The 17,591-nt window shown below is 40.1% G+C and overlaps 1 pseudogene; it reads left to right on the top strand.

The window, feature by feature from the left end:
* Nucleotides 1-16,984, top strand: part of LOC103889111 (GTP-binding nuclear protein Ran-like) — a 43,415-nt pseudogene extending 26,431 nt beyond the window's left edge.
* The last annotated feature ends 607 nt before the right edge of the window (nucleotides 16,985-17,591 follow it).

Here is a 17,591-nt window from a genome sequence, read left to right as displayed (position 1 = left end):
GGAGGATCTTGGGGTTCAAGGTTCCCAAATGCATCTACTCAGTAATCTCTCTTCCAAGTCTTAGGGTCCCACTCTTTACTGGGACCCTGGTTTTGGTGTAGGAGACTCACTGGAACTGAAGAATTCAACCTTCTCTGAATTTTAGCTTCTCTTATGATTTGCTCCTGAGCCTGGTGATATGGTTTGTATTTGTGTCTCCAACCAAATCTCACATTCAATTGTTATCCCCAATGTTGGAGATGGGGCCCTGTGGCAGGGGACTAGATTATGGAGTTGAATTTCTCATGAATGGTTTAGTACCATCCCCTTGGTACTGTTCTCACAATAGCGAGTGAGTGCTCTCAAGATCTGGTCGTTTAAAAGTGTGGCATCTCACATGTACACACAAATGTATACCATATATAGCAACATTTGCAGTCCAAAAGAAATATAAACAACAGTAGAGATGCAATGTTAAATCATAACTGCATAAAATTAACTGTAGTATATACTGTACTACTGTAACAATTTTGTAGCCACCTCCTGTTGCTATTGTTATGAGCCCAGGTGTTGTGGGCATCTGCTTAGAACTGCATGGGACACTAATCATCTCTGCATGAGTAGTTTGTCTCTCCAGTAAATTGCATATCACAATAAAAAGTGATCTCTTGCAATTTTCATGTGTTTTTCATTGTGTTCAGTGCAATACCATCAACCTTGAATAACACCGTGGGACCTATGGTGGGACAAACCTTGAATAACGCCATGGGATGAAGTGCCACTAGTGATGCTGGAAGTGCTCCTAAGAAGCAGATAAAAATCATGACATTAGAAGAAAAAAGGTGAATTGCTTGATATGTACCATAGATTGAGATTTGCACCCGTGGTTGCCCACCATTTCTTTTTCTCTTTCTTTTTTGAGACAGAGTCTCGCTCTGTTGCCCAGGCTGGAGTGCAGTGGCGCAATCTCGGCTCACTGAAAGCTCTGCCTCCCGGGTTCATGCCAGTCTCCTGCTTCAGCCTCCCAAGTAGCTGGGACAACAGGTGCTCACCACTGCACCTGGCTAATTTTTTGTGTCTTTAGTAGAGATGGGGTTTCACCGTGTTAGCCAGGATGGTCTCGATCTCCTGACCTCATGATCTGCCTGCCTTGGCCTCCCAAAGTGCTAGGATTACAGGTGTGAGCCACCATGCCTGACATTTGGTTGCCCACCATTTCAAGATAAATGAATCCAGTGTAAGGACTATTATAAAAAAGAAAAGGAAATTAAATTAATGAAGTTGTTGCTGCAGTTGTGCCAGTAGGTATGAAAACCTTGAACATTTTGCAAAATACCTTTTTATGTTGTATTGAAAATGCAGCTTTTGGCCATGTGCAGTGGCTCACACCTATAATCCCAGCACTTTGGGAGGCTGAGGCGGGTGGATCACTTGAGGTCAGGAGTTTGAGACCAGCCTGGCCAACATGGCAAAACCCTGTCTTTACTAAAAATACAAAAATTAGCTAGGCATGATGGTGCATGCCTGTAATCCCAGTTAGTCAGGAGGCTGAAGTTGAACTCGGGAGGTGGAGGTTGCAGTGAGCCGAGATCTCGTCACTGCATTCCAGCCTGGGTGACAGAGCGAGACTCCATCTCAAAAAAAAAAAAAAGCCAAGATAGGCCAGGCACGGTGGCTCATGCCTGTAATCCCAGCATTTTGGGAGGCTGAGGCAGGCGGATCACTTGAGGCCAGGAGTTTGAGACCAGCCTGGCCAGCATGGTGAAACCTCATTTCTACTACAGATACAAAAATTAGCTGGGCCTGGTGGTGTATGCCTGTAATCCCAGCTACTCAGGAGGCTGAGACAGAATTGCTTGAACCCGGGAGATGGTTGCAGTGAGCTGACATCACGCCACTGCACTCCAGCTTGGGCGACAGAGCAAGACTCCATCTCAAAAAAGTCAAGATAACAGGAGAAGCAGCTTCTGCTGATCAAGAGGCAGCAGACAAGTTTCTAGATGTCATTAAGACAATCATTGTGGAGAAAAGATATCTGCCTGAACAGGTTTTTAATGCAGATTAAAGTGCCCTATTCTGGAAAAGATTGCCAGAAAGGACGTTTGTTAGTAAGGAAGAGAAGCAAGCACCAAGATTTTAAGCAGGAAGGGACAGGCTAATTCTACTGTTTTGTGCAAATGCAGTTGGTTTTATGATAAGAACTGCTCTTATCTATAAAACAGCTAACCCCTGAGCCTTGAAGAGAAAACGTAAACACCAGCTGCCAGTCTTCCGGTTGTATAACTAGAAGGCTTGGACAACAAGAACCCTGTTTCTGGATTGGTTCCATAGATGCTCTGTCCCTGAAGTCAGGAAGTACCTTGCCAGTAAGGGACTGCCTTTTATTGAATGATGCCCCTGGCCATCCAGATCCCTATGAGTTCAACACCAAAGGCCTTGAATTGGTCTCCTTGTTCTCAAACACAATGTCTCTAATCCAGCCTCTAGATCAGGTAGCCATAAGGACCTTTAAGGCTCATTACACATGGTACACTGTGGAAAAGATTGTCAGTGCTATGGAAGAGAACTCTGATAGACAGAACATCATGAAAGTCTGGAAGGATTACATCATTGAAGAAGCCATCGTTGTTATGGAAAAAGCCGTGAAAACCATCAAGCCCAAAACAATAAATTCCTGCTGGAGAAAACTGTGTCCAGGTGTGCATGACTTCACAGGATTTACAACAGAGCCAATCAAGGAAATCATGAAAGAGATTGTGGAGGTGGAAAAGAAAGGTGGTGGTGGGTGGGGAGAAGGGTTTCAAGATATGGATCTTGGAGAAATTAAAGAGCTAATCAGCACCACACCAGAGGAATGAACAGAAGACAACCTGATAGAGATGAGTGTTTCTGAACCTGTGACAGACAATGAAGAAGAAGATGTAGAAGAAGCGGTGAGAGAAAACACATTGACATTAGGCAGTTTAGCAGAAGGGTTCTGATTATTCAAGATTGCTTTTGACTTCTTTTATGACATGTACCCTTCTGTGATGCATGCACTGAAATTAAAGCAAACTGTGGAAGAATTGGTACTGTATAGGCACATTTTTAGAGAAATTAAATAGCAAAAAAGACAGAAATTATCATGTATTTAATCTCCATAAAGTTACACTAAGTGTGCCTGTGTCTCCTGACTACCCTTCCACCTCTTCCACCTCAGCCATCCCGAGACAGCAAGACCAACCTCTCCTCTTCAGCCTACTCTACCTGAAGACGAGGACAAAGACTTTTATTTTATTTCATTTATTTGTTTATTTATTTATTTATTTTTGAGATGGAGTCTCATTCCTGTTGCACAGGCTGGAGTGCAGAGGCACGATCTCGGCTCACTGCAACCTCCACCTCCTGGTTCAAGCGATTCTCTTTCCTCAGCCTCCCGAGTAGCTGGGATTACAGGCACACGCCACTACGCCCAGCTAATTTTTGTAGTTTTAGTAGAGACGGGGTTTCGCCATGTTGGCCAGGCTAGTCTTGAACTCCTGACCTCAGGTGATCCACCTGCCTCGGCCTCCCAAAGTGCTAGGATTACAGGCATGAGCCACCGTGCCTGGCCAAAGACTTTTATGATGATCCACTTAATCAACAGCAAATACATTTTTTATCATGATTTTCTTCATAACATTTTCTTTTCTCCAGCTTACTTTGTTGTAAGAATACAGTATATAATACATTTAACATACAAAATATGTGTTAATCGACTGAGTTATCAGTAAGGCTTCTGGTCAACAGTAGGCTATTAGTGATTACGTTTTTGAAGAGTCAAAAGTTATATGCAGATTTTCAACTGCACATAACATTGTTCAAGGGTCATAGCCCCCACATTGTTCAAGGGTCAACTATATTTTCTTCATATATGTATATATATTTCATTGAAATTTCAATGAAGACTTTTGAAGACTATATAGACCTTTTATCAGCTTCATGACCCAGAAATGTCTTTCTCAAGGACCTGGGAGCCATTTTTAAAAAAATGTAAACATCAAGTGAGGTAGCACCCCATCTCCCAGTTTTTGTGGGAGTGTAGAAACCTAACTTTGGTGGGCACCTTGCTCCAAATTGCAAAACTATTTCCTGTTATAAAGATATGATAGTTTTTTCCCTCTAGATAAAACCAATTAACTAGCACAGATGGTCACTTCAATTACTAGGTAAAGTTTGGGTGAAATATGTGTGACAAACAATGCTGCCAAGTCTTCTTACTTGAGGACTAGTCATTATTTATTTACTTGAAAACATGTAAATAATGGTATCTGCTTGGCTATATTAGGGGTTGAGATTCCTTTCTGTTTTTGCAATCTCTTAGTGAGTTACTTGGAATGTGCATCATGTTCTGGTTTAATGCTGACTCAATAATAAAACGTTCTTTCTCTACTACCATTGTAGAGAGGAATTCTGGGTTAGGAGAAGATTTTGTTTTTAATTATATTTCCCCAACAATTTTGGTGATGAGAACATGGAAATATATGGTAGCTCCTGACATGAGCAGACAACTGACAGTCTGTAACCATAAAACAATTAGGTAGGAGACCCAGAATTATAAAAAGTCTTCCCTCTAGCGCTCTCTTTTTTGGGACTACTACCTAGACAATCCAACCTGTCCAAATTCAATATGTTACTATTAAATAAACATGGATAATGTAGACTCTAAAATTCGATCAGGGTCATCATATGGTTGGAAAATATGGGAAGACAGGAATGTTGCCTTCAAGTCTCTCTCTTAAGTAGTTAATATCTCTCTGTCACATTTGTGATGGTTATGCACATGAGAATCCAGTTCTGTAGTGGTGGGAGGATGGGTCTTTTGATTTGGATAGATTAACACATCCTTGGAGGGGTTTCATCCTGAATGAATGAGTTCCTGGTATTTATGGGATAAATATTGTTCTAAGAGGAGAGTTAAAAGTGATTTAGGGCTGGTCAAAGTACAGTGGTGTTTACAACTAATTGATCACAACTGGTTATTTCTTTGTGTCTTCTCCACTCCCACTGTTTTACTTGACTAGCTTAAAAGATTCAGATAGACTGTGCATGGTGGCTGACGCCTGTAATCCCAGCACTTTGTGAGGCCCAGGCAGGCAGTTCACCTGAGGGTGGGAGGTCGAGACCAGCCTGACCAACATGGAGAAACCCCGTCTCTACTAAAAATACAAAATTAGCCAGGCATGGTGGTGCAGGCCTGTAGCTTGTGGTGAGCCGAGATAGCGCCATTGTACTCCAGCCTGGGCAACAAGCGCGAAACTCCGTCAAAAAAAAAAAAGATTCGGATAGGCAGATGAAAAGAAAAAAGAGGGGAAATGCAAAAATTAAAGGCACTTTCTCTTTCATGGAAACCTTCTCCTCCTTTCTCTGCTGTTCGTGCTCCCTCTGCTTCCCCTGCATGTCCTTATCCTTCTTTGCTTCTAATTGACTGTAGTGGCTCCCAGGCAAGGGGGAGGTGATGATCTTTTAGAGAGGTGGCTCCCTTCATGAATAGATTTCCCTATAAAGGGAGATGAAGGTACAACTTTCTACAACTACCTGCTCTATTTGAGGATACAAGTTTGTGTGCCTGGTGGCCTAGCCCTGAGTCTACTTTATGTTTTAGACCAGATTCCACCTCCAGGAGGTCTTATCATCTACACACCACACAACACACAACTAGAAAGGCAGAAATAATAAAGAGACAGGATCATGGGATGATTGAGAACTTGGATAAAAGACTGTGCTTTGGTTTGAATGTGTCCTCCAAATTTCATGTGTTGGAAACTTAATCCCCAAATTCATATTTGATAGTATTTGGAGGTGGGGCCTTTGGGAGGTAGTTAGGATTAGATAATTTCATTAGGGTGGAGCCCCCATGATGGGACTGGTGGCTTTATAAGAAGAGGAAGAGAGACCTGAGCTGACATGCTGTTACTCTCTTGCCATGTCATACCTTCCAGCATGTTATGTCACAGCAAGAAGGCCCTCACCAGATGCTGGCACCTTGATATTGTACTTCCCAGCCTCCACAAATAAATCTCTGTTCTTTATAGATTACTCAGTCTATGGTGTTCAATTATAGCAACAAAAAATTGGCTAAGACAGACTGTGTTCCCATGAGGCAACAGAATGGAGAGTAGCTGCACTTGTCACTTGGAAAAAGACAGGCAACCAAGGTATTAAACTTATGAATGTCAAAACTGGAACTGAAGTGTTGTGTAATTTACATTTTTATTGTCTCAGTGTGAGGAAAACCAGACCTTCCTATTTGGATAGCCAGCAAAACTGATGCCATTGAGTAGCTACCCAGGACTCTTGGGTGGTTCAGATCCTTTTCTCACTCATTTAAAGGCTTCTCTTCCCTGTGCCCCAGAAATTTGCTACTATGCAGCATGTTTTCAGTTTACAGCCCCATGTTTGGAGATGTGCACCAGCTACTGCATGGAATTTTGCAATGAGCAGACTTTGATCCTTTGATGGAGCAAGGATGTTGGTGTCCAGAAGATTACCACATCAGGGGTATGGTGGTCAAGAGAAGCTGACTATCCACCATCCCTCACAAATATGGATAATCTGAGGATAGAGGTTCCTTGAAACCTTTATTGTAAAGAGGAATTGGAAGACATTGCAGCTGTTTACTCATAAGACAGGTGAGTACCTCATTGATTTCCATCAGTGACTTGTTCAGGCATTCTAAAAGTTTATTGGCATGGATCCAAGGTCATATAAAAATTGCCCTCTGGCTCTAACCACCTTTATTTTAGCTCTCTCACTGACTATCCAAACCCAAGTTAAGGGAAAGGTAGTAGGATGGCAAAGGCAAACTATTACTCAAATCTTAGCAGCAGCTACTCAGTTTTGGGATAATCTAAGAACAAAAAAAGAAAAGAGATTAAAGTTTGCTGTGTTCTCTGCTTAGTTAGAACTCTTTACTGAAGGGAATAATCCTGCAATGACCAATCCAGAAAGGGAAGAAAGAAAGATGGGAGGCTGTATGTTGTTATTGCAAGAAGCCAGGGTGTTGGAAGAGGGATTGCAGAAGGACACTCTAGATGATGCAGAAACTGCAAAGATAAGAGAATTAGGAGAGCCTAGAACAAAACTTTCAGCTAGGAAATACTTGGCAAGTGGTTCAAAATTGACAAATTGAGGGAATCACAAAGGTGAGAACTAGTGGACTGTAATGTGTCAGTAACTTTTCCCATCTGGTGACAGGGTAATACAGGTTATGGTTATTTTGGGTCAGCCTTCTACTTGTCCCCTTTCCTCTGTAATTCCCATAGAGATAGGTCCTTTGACTGAGGAACATGTGTTCTTCATTTCTCCTGAATCTCCTATAAACCTACTGGTGAGAGACGTGCTGTGCAACTTAATAGCTACTATATTCTGTACTGTGGATGAAGTGTCTGTGGAGCCTTTTGGGAAAAGGCACCTGATTTGGATACTATATACTTCTGAAAGAAAAGAGGTATGGCAGAGAGTGGCAGTCTCATACTGTGCTGGAAAAGTCCCCACAAGCTGAAACAAGTCACTTAAATGTGAAGTAAAAAACTATAAATCTTTTAGAATAAAACATAGGAGAAAATATTCATGACCTTGGATTTGGCAAAGGTTCTTAGATATAACACCAAAAGCATGACCCATAATAGAAAAAAATGAATAAACTGAACTTCATAAAAAATGAAAAAAATTTGCATTTCAAATTATTCCATTGAGGAAATGAGAAGACAAGCCACAGACTGGGAGAAAATATTTGCAAATCATATATCTGATAAAGGACTTGTATCCAGAATACATTAAGAACTCTTACAACTCAATCATAATAGTGATAATAATAATCAGACAACTGAATTTAAAAGTAAGCAAAAGACTTGAAGGAGCATTTAATCAAAGGGAATGACAATACTGGATTAATTTGAGATATAAAAAATAGCTGGGCAACATAGTGAGACCTCGTCTCTACAAAAAATTTAAAAAAAATTAGCCGGGCGTGATGGCAGGTGCCTGTGGTCCTAGCTACTTGGGAGGCTGAGATGGGAGGATCACCTGAACCCTGGAGTTTGAGGTTACAGTGAGCCGTGATCACACCACTGCACTCAAGCCTGGGTAACAGAGTGAGACCCTGTCTCTTAAAAAAAAAAAAAAAAAAAAAAAAAAGAAAGAAAGAAAAAGGATAATTGAAAAGGAGCACTTACCCTGTAGTAATCCCACATTTCCAGTAAAGAAGAAAGGTAAATTTCATAAAGATGGGTAAGTGCTATATAGATTTGTACTGATTTTAGATGAGTTTAGAGAAGTAAATTAACTTGTTATCCCATTAACACCTGTAGTTCCTGATCCTGCAACTATTCTGATCTCAGTATCATTGTCTGAAAAAAATTGTTTTGTTGTTCTATGTTTTATGTTCTGCCCTCCCTTCCTCTCTCCCTTCCTCCCTCCCTCCCTCCCTCATTCCCTTCCTCCCTTCCTCTCTTCCTCTCTTCCTCCCTTCCTCCCTTCCTTCCCTCCTTCCCTCCTTCCCTTTTTTCCTTGCTTATTTTTTTCCTTCCCCCTATTTCTTTTCTTATAAGTGGACAAGTCTAAATTCTTACTTGCTCATAAAGGAGTCTGATACTTATGGCAGACAATTCCTCAAGGGTTTTGAGACTCCCCTAATGTTTTCTCTAGTCATTTACAGAAACACTTAGATAAATTTGTTTCACCAGAAGGATCTATAATTTTTCAAAATATAGATGATTTTGCTTGTAGCCTTAGAAACTAAAGAGCAATGCAAAACTAACACTTTGGCTTTGTTACAGTTCTTTGCTTCACAAGGGCATAAGGCCTCACTAGATAAATTGCAACATTGCTTTTCTGAGTAAACTATTTAAGGCATCTGTGTTCAGCTGTGGGCCTTAGAGTGGTATAATCTAGGGGTCATCTCATTTTGCAGATCTAACAGCCAAATGTAGTGCTATGGTTAGAATGTTTATGTCTCATTCTCTCCCCAATTCGTATGTTGAACTCTAATCTCCAATGTGACGGTATTAGAAATGGGGCCTTTGGAGGTGATTAGGGTGTTGCCCTAATGAATGGGATGAATGCCATTATAAAAGAGGCCTCAAAGAGCTTCCTGGCTCCTTCCACCATGTGAGGATGCAACCAGAAGGCACCATCTATGAGGAAGTGAATCCTTACCAGACACTGAATTTGCCAGCATCTTGATCTTGTACTTTCTAGCCTCCCAAAAAGTGATTAATAAATGCCTGTTGTTTGTAAGCTACCCAGTTTATGGCATTTTGTTATAACAGCCCAAATGGACTTAGACACAGTTTTGGTACTAATGCAGTATTAAAGAGAGTAGATTGCAGGTTTTGCAGAGTGGGCAAAACCTCTGATGGAGCAACTACATGTTAATCCTTCAGATCTTCTGGTTTGGTCCCTAGAATCTGAAGAGGCTTTTGAACAATGGAAATTGGGGATGGCCTCTCTCTTAGCTTTGAAATGTCCAAAGTTTGAAAAATCTGACATGATTTATGTAATATTCCTGTTCAAAATGATGATATAATAATGTTTATCAATTGGTAATGTAGTATGGCTAAAAGTGGCCACTCAAAAAGCTTCCTAGCTGCAGTGACTTATCACGCAGCTTTGGAAGCTTATGCTTTATCTGCAATTAAGTCTGCATAAGCAGATGAGTTAATACCAGTTAGTAGAACTGCAATTCTTAGTTCTGGACTAAAAATAAACATAAAAATATATACATAATAAATATATGTTTGATGTCTGTCATGCAACAGAGAATATTTTTTTAAATAGAGGATTTTTGACTTCAATAACAACTAAAAAAAAAACACATGGAAAATTGATAGCTGATTTGTTAGGGACTTTACATCTGCTTTCTCAGATACCAGTAATTCATTTTGCTCATAGAGCTGTAAAAGCTGCTTTTATTTATTATTTATTTTTATTTTTTAGATGAAGTCTCTCTGTGTCACCCAGGCTAGAGTGCAATGGCACGATCTTGGCTCACTGCAACGTCCGCCTCCTGGGTTCAAGCGATTCTTCTGCCTCAGCCTTCCGAGTAGCTGGGACTACAGGCATGTGCCATCACACCCAGCTAATTTTTGTATTTTTAGTAGAGACAGGATTTTGCCATGTTGGCCAGGCTGGTCTCAAATTCCTGACCAGCCTGGCCTCAGGTGATCCGCCTGCCTCAGCCTCCCAAAGTGCTGGGATTATAGACGTGAGCCACTGCGCCCTGCCAAAAGCTGCTTCTAAAACATGGCTGGCTCCAAACTTAGAAGCTCTATTTTTAATACAACAAGAAGCTTTTGTTCATTTTTTAAAATGTGCTTCACAAAAATAAATGAGCAAATGAATTGAAAAAGGAGCTAAAAGAAATTTGATTGGACTGTGGGAATTACCTAACAGTAATTCCTATACTTCAGTCCCAATTTGCTTGGTTAGTGGTGTTGTGTCATTGACAAAATGATCTGAACAAAAGAGGAATTTTAAAGGCATTAGACCCCTACTAGACCTACCAAAAAGATACAATTATTCACAACATATTAAAGAGATATGCTATGTAATGTATGCTATTGATGCGCTATTCTTTACGGCCACTCCAAATATAAGCACAGGAAGTTCTCTCTAACCAACTTTACCAGGAACGTGGTGGCAGTTAGATTTCGGTAAGAGGTATTGTCTAGTTGTGGTATGTGTGACATTTGGATGGCCTGAAATCCTTCTGTCTTCAAAAGCTGAACTTCAGTTAAGCAAGATGAATAAACTCTAAAGGTCTACTGTACAACATTCTGCCTATAGCCAGTAATACTATATTGTACTCTCAAAAATTTGTTAAGAGGGTAGATCTCTTGTTAAATGTTCTTACCACAATCAAATAAAATTTAAAAAGCTGATGTTTGGAACAGAAAACCAAACACCGCATGTTCTCACTCATAAGTGGGAGTTGAACAATGAGAACACATGGACACAGGGAGGGGAACATCACACAGTGGGATCTGTTGGGGGGTGGGGGTCAAGGGGAGCGAGAGCATTAGGACAAATACCTAATGCATTCAGGGCTTAAAACCTAGATGATGGGTTGATAGGTGCAGCAAACCACCATGGCACATGTATACCTATGTAACAAACCTGCACGTTCTGCATATGTATCCCAGAACTTAAAATAAAAATAAAAATAAAAAGCTGGTGTTCAGGCAGTGGTAAAGGTTCTCTTAAAACTCACAATTTCCACTTCTGGGATACCAGAGCACATTGACTAGGACAGAGGAAGTCATTTTACTTCTACTGTTGCCCAGGAATTATGCCAAATGCGTGCAGATTCCTATAAGCCTCAGTCCTTTGGACAAGTAGAGTGAGTAAATCAAACTCTAAAAAACTACTTGGCCAAGATTTAGTAATCTAACATGTTAAAATGGCTTAGAGCTTTGCCACTAACCTTATCAAAAATTAGAGTGACCCCTGCAAGCAAGCACAGTATCTCTCCCTTTGAACTTATGGTTGGCAGGCCTATGAACTTGGGTCTGAGACCATGTTCTGTTCCCAATTTAACTGAATCCTCTCATAATCATGTTCAATAGTTAAAAGGCCTTCTCTTTTCCCTAGAAACCCTGAGACTTACAGTCATAAGGACTTGCCTGTGTCAGTCTGCCACCCTTATAGAATAGGAGACTTCATCCACATAAAGGTATTTCAAAGGAAAGACAGGTTGTCACTGCATTGGGAGAGACCCTTTCAGGTGCTGCTGATCACTCATACTGCTATCAAAGTGAAGGAGAATCATAGTTGGATTCATGCTTTCTATGTGAAGCCAGCACCGCAGGAGGACTAGACAGTTGTTCCCACAAAGAACTTCTCTAGAGTAATGGATATTGTACTGAACTCAACTGAAAAGAGGTATTCTTTATTTAAAAAAAATTTTTTTTGAGACTCGGTATCACTCTGTCCCCCAGACTGGAGTGTTGGAGTGCAATGGCGTGATCTTGGTCACTGCAACCTCCGCCTCCCAGGTTCTAATGATTCTCTTGCCTCAAAAAGATGTATTCTAAAAAATTGATTGCTATTCTCATAGTACTACTCAGACAGAGGTTATTTGAATCACCACAATAAAGAATCACATTTATTGGAAAGCAAACATTATTATTACACCAAATTTCTGCATTCCCAGTAATGGTTCCTCCAACCACATATTTCCAATGAGCTCTAAATTGTACTCCCATTGTGGATATGCTCTGGATTACTGGCCGACTACAAGTGAGATCATCCTCATTAGTAATTTTTGATAATAACAAAGTTAAAGTGATTAGTATGCATCCAGGTACTCAAGTTCTAACTTTAACACAAAAATGTTTTATTAACTGGCTTGATTGAAATAATGACATAGAAAAGAAAAATATCTAATTAGCAGATGAACAGAAATCTGGCACCTACAGATTACTAGCAACTACAAAAGACAGATATAGTGTCACTACTAACATTGGGAGGCAGGTTTTCTCCAGTATGGGTGGATAAACAAAGGTGGATGCCTGTTATTTATAGAGATTTAGCTGACTGTTTTAATTATATAACTATTTAGACCAATGGAAAAAATGACCCATAAGATGGATTTTTCCTTAAGGCTTAAAACACTAAAGTTGGCTGGACATGGTGGCTCACACCTGTAATGCCAGCCCTTTGGGAGGCCAAGGCAGGTGGATCGCTTGAGCCCGGGAGTTTAAGACCAGGCTGGGCAACACAGTGAGGCCTCATCCCTACAAAAATACAAAAATTAGCTGGGTGTGGTGGTGTGTGCCTATAGTCCCAGCTACTTGGGAGGTTGACGTGGGAGAATTGCTTGAACCCAAGAGTTTGAGGTTTCAGTGAGCTATGATCATGCCACTGCACTCCAGCCTGGGCGACAGAGTGAGAACTTGTCTCAAAAAAAAAGAAAAAAAAAACACGAACAAAAAACCAAAAACCAGACACAAAGCAACTTAAAGTTGTGCACATTAAACACTAGAAGTTCAATCCGTACTCTAAAATCAGTGCCTCCTAAGACTTTTAACTAGATGATGGCCATGGATTTCTTTCTACTTCTCATCTTAAAACAAAGTTATTTAGGAAATGGAGCAATCACTGAACGGCCTAAATTACCATGTAAATGTGATGTTACTCATGTAACTGATGGAAACTCAGAAGAAATTTATTGGGGCATCAAAGAAAAACTGTTAATTAAAATTTGAAATTAGCAGGGTCCTGAGTTAAGCTACTCTATAGGCCTGGATTGGGCAAGGCTTCATGAGGAACTACAAAATAATGCTCCATAGTTAATCATTTGAAAGTACAAGCAATAAAGACATCACAACAATTTATAAAATTAATGTATAACTAAAACATTTTTTCATTGCTAATCAAGACTCTGGGCTTCTGCCATCTTTTCAGCATCAGCTGGATAAGCACAGAGACACTGCTGGAAGGAACATAATGGTGGCTGCCCAAGGAGAGCCCCAAGTCCAGTTCAAATTGGTATTGGTTGGTGATGGTGGTACTGGAAAAACTGCATTCATGAAATGTCATTTGACCAGTGAATTTGAGAAGTATGTAGCCACCTTAGGTGTTGAGGTTTATCACCTTGTGTTCCACACCAACAGAGGATCTATTAAGTTCACTGTATGAGATACAGCTGGCCAGGAGAAATTTGGTATACTGAGAAATGGCTATTATATTCAAGCACAGTGTGCCATTATAACGTTTGATGTAACATCTTGAGTTATTTACAAGAATGTGCCTAACTGGCATAGAGATCTGGTATGAATATGTGAAAACATCCTCATGTTATATGGCAACAAAGTGGATATTAAGGATGGGAAAGTGAAGGAGAAACCTACTGTCTTCTACTGAAAGAAGAATCTTCAGTATTATGACATTTCTGCCATAAATGCCAAAAAGCAACTACAACTTTGAAAAGCCCTTCCTCTGGCTTGCTAGACAGCTTATTGGAGACCCTAACTTGGAATTTGTTGCCATGCCTGCTCTTGCCTCACCAGAGGTTGTCATGGACCCAAATTTGGCAGTGTAGTATGATCATGATTTAGAGGTTGCTTAGACAACTCTCCCAGATGAGGATGATGACCTGTGAGAATGAAGCTGGAGCCCAGTGTCAAAAGTCTAGTTTTATAGGCAGCTGTTCTGTGATGTCAAGTGGTGCACTGTGTGTGCCACTTTATTATCTAGCTAAGGGCAACATGTGCTCCATCTGTGGGATGCTGAAGGAGATGAATGGGCTTTGGAGTGAATGTGACAGTTTAAAAAATACCTTCATTGTTTGGACCTGCATATTTAGCTGTTTGGGAATGCAATTGATTTCTTCTTGAGTTTCAAATGTAAGACTGCTACTGTCACATCACAATATTCAGTTGTGCCTAACTGGCATAGAGATTTGGTATGAGTGTGAAACATCCTTATGTTGTTCAGTGGGGAAATTTTGTTTGTTACTATCACTGCCATTACTTTTTGTTTAGAATCAGAATGAAAGCGTATTTCAAATATCTTTTAAAAATCAGATTTAACTATTCAGCATTAGTATAATATATTCAAAGGTTATTTCCCCAAGGCAGATAAAAATTTCTAAAAAATTCACTTTCTACAAATTTAGTAATTCTGATGTTCTATCATGCTTCTAATAATTGCTTTGCTTTGTGTTTTACTACAGATTTGCTGATTTTAGATGGCTACAACTGCCCAGAGAAAGGGAAAAAAAACCACAATAAAGATAACTAAAAAAATGTTCATGTTACTAGTTTATAGTAACACAGTCAGGAGATTGTAAGGACAGATACAAATTAACAATAAGAGGCTTAATTACTCCCATTGAAAATAAGGTATGAGATTTCTCTCCCCTCCTTTTTTTCCAGAACATTTACTTGAGAAAACTTATAATTGTAAGTACTTTCTCCTCTCTTTTAAATGTACATAAATCCTTTTGCAGACTAAGTCGGTCTTTTGCCATCTTTGTGACCCACAAATGTCTTTCTCAAGAGTCATCTCTTTGAAATGTAAACATCAAGGGAGAAAGCACCCTCATTTCCCAGTTCCTGTGGGAGGGTAGCAGCCTAACTTTAGTCGCCATCTTACTCCAAGTGTCAGAATCACCTCCTGTCGTAAAGATATGAGAAGTTTATTTTTCCCCTGGATAAAGCCAATTAGCTAACACAATGGTAATGGTAACCTGGTGTCTTAGTCTGTGCTTTTATAATGAAATACCACAGACTAGGTAATTTATAAACAACAGAGATTTATTTCTCATGTTCCAGAATCTGGAAAATCCAAGATCAAGGAATGGACAGGTTTGGTGTCTGGTTGTTACTGGAAATGAGTCCCGATCCAGACCCCAAGAGAGGGTTCTTGGATCTCGTGCAAGAAAGAATTCGAGGCGAGTCCATAGAGCAAAGTGAAAGCAAGTTTATGAAGAAAGTAAAGGAAGAAAAGAATGGCTACTCCATAGGCAGGGCAGCCCCAAGGGCACTGCCCATTTTTATGGTTATTTCTTGATTATATGCTAAACAAGGGGTAAATTATTCATGCCTCCCTTTTTTAGACCATAGAGGGTAACTTCCCCATGTTGCTTTGGCATTTGTAAACTGTCATGGTGTTGGTGGGTGTGTAGCAGTGAGGATGACCAGAGGTCAGTTTCATTGCCATCTTGGGTTGTGGTGGGTTTTAGCCAGCTTCTTTACTGCAAACTGTTTTATCAGGAAGGTCTTTATGACCTGTATCTTGTGCCAACCTCTTATCTCATCCTGTGACTAAGAATGCCTTAACCTCTTGGGAATGCAGCCCAGTAGGTCTCAGCCTTATTTTACCCTGCTCCTATTCAAGATGGAGTTGCTCTGGTTCAAACGCCTCTGACATGGTGAGGGCTTGATCTCTGCTTCCAAGATGGCACCTAGTTGCTTTATCCTCTGTCTTAATTTTAGCCCAGAAAGACCCATGTTGGACTTCTACAGAACTGTAAGATAATACATGTGTTTTTTTTTAAGTCACTAAGATTGTAGCAATTTGTTACTGCATCAATAGAAAACTAATAGAACAAGGTATTTCCCAACAGCTGAGTGCAATTCTATGGAGAAGGTTGCAGTTATAAGCTGTTAGCAGCAGCACTCCCAGAAACTGGAGGGTGGGTGCACTCATCATTAAAGGGTTGGCAGTGTTCACTTTAGTAAATCTGCCTAATTCTGGGATGCAATTTAAGGAAGGCTACTGTTTATGATTTTGGTTGCTTTTTTGTTTGTTTGTTTTGGTTCTTTTTAGAGAGCTATTCCTTACCTCAAGGTAAAAAACATATTCTCTTACATGTTCTTTGAATACAATTTTAGTTGGATTTTATACATATAAATATTTAATCCATTCCTTCCAAAATTTGTGTATGTGTGTGGTAGGAGGTAGAAATTTACCTTTTTCCAGATAGATAGCAAATTGTCTCGGTCTCATTTATCGAGGAGTCAGTCTTCTTTCCCTATTGATTTGAAATATTATAAACCAAATTTCCACAAATGCATGGGTTAGTTTCTGGGCACTAGTGATTTGCTCACCTAATCCCAAATCAGCACCACACTTATTTAATTATTATAGCTTTACAGTATGACTTCATATCTTATGAGTAAAATTTGTTCTCTTTGTCTTAAAAAATTGTCTTGGCTATATGAGGGTATTGGTGATGTTGACTCCATCTCTTATTTAAATATATATATGTAAATATTTATGTAAACAGCTTTATTGAGATATAATTTACACGTCATACAATTAACCCACTTAAAGTGTACAATTCAGATTTTTAGTATACTCACAGACATGTGCCAGCATCGCTGCAATCAACTTTAGAAACCCTGTACCAAATAACATCCTATGAAGAAACCCTGAAAGAAATCCCTCATTCTCCCCTCCCCCTGAGCCCCTGGCAACCACTAATGTACTTTCTATCTCTATGGATTTGCCTGTTCCAGATAATAAATAAAAATGGAGTCATAGAGTGTGTGATCTTTTCTGTCTGTCTTTTTAACATAATGCTTTAAAGGTTCATTCATGATGTAGCCTGTATTGGTACTTCATTCGTTTTTATGACTAAGTAATATTCCATTATAATGATAGTGACTGGAGGCAGCCAAATGCCTAGGCATATAGGGGCAGGTCCCTGGTGAAACCCCACCTTCAAACCCAAAACAGCCTGAAACCCGGGGCCCAGAGTGAGAACTTCTATTCCTGTTTGCCTGCTCTCTCCTGATTGGTTCTTTCTGAATAATGCCTTTTAACCAATTGAATGTTGCCTTTTCCAATACTACCTATGGCCCGCCCTGCCCACATCCTGTACCTATAAAGACCCCAGACTCAGTCAGTAGAGAGAGAGAGGGATGGCCTGACTTCAGGGAAGAGACCTCCTGCTTCGGGGAAGATGACCTGCCCTTCCCATTCCCTTTCCAGCTCTCCTCTCTGCTGAGAGCTATTTTAATTGCTCAGTAAAATTCTCTACCTTCACCATCCTTCAGTTGTCAGAGTGACCTCAGACGTGCACCACCACACCTGGCTATTTTTTTTGTATTTTTAATAGAGACATGGTTTCACTATGTTGGTCA

The sequence above is a fragment of the Pongo abelii genome, chromosome X (assembly GCF_028885655.2).
Source record: "Pongo abelii isolate AG06213 chromosome X, NHGRI_mPonAbe1-v2.0_pri, whole genome shotgun sequence".
NCBI lineage: Eukaryota > Metazoa > Chordata > Mammalia > Primates > Hominidae > Pongo > Pongo abelii.
Note: the sequence above shows the minus strand (reverse complement) of the source record. Positions and strands in the feature narration are given on the sequence as shown.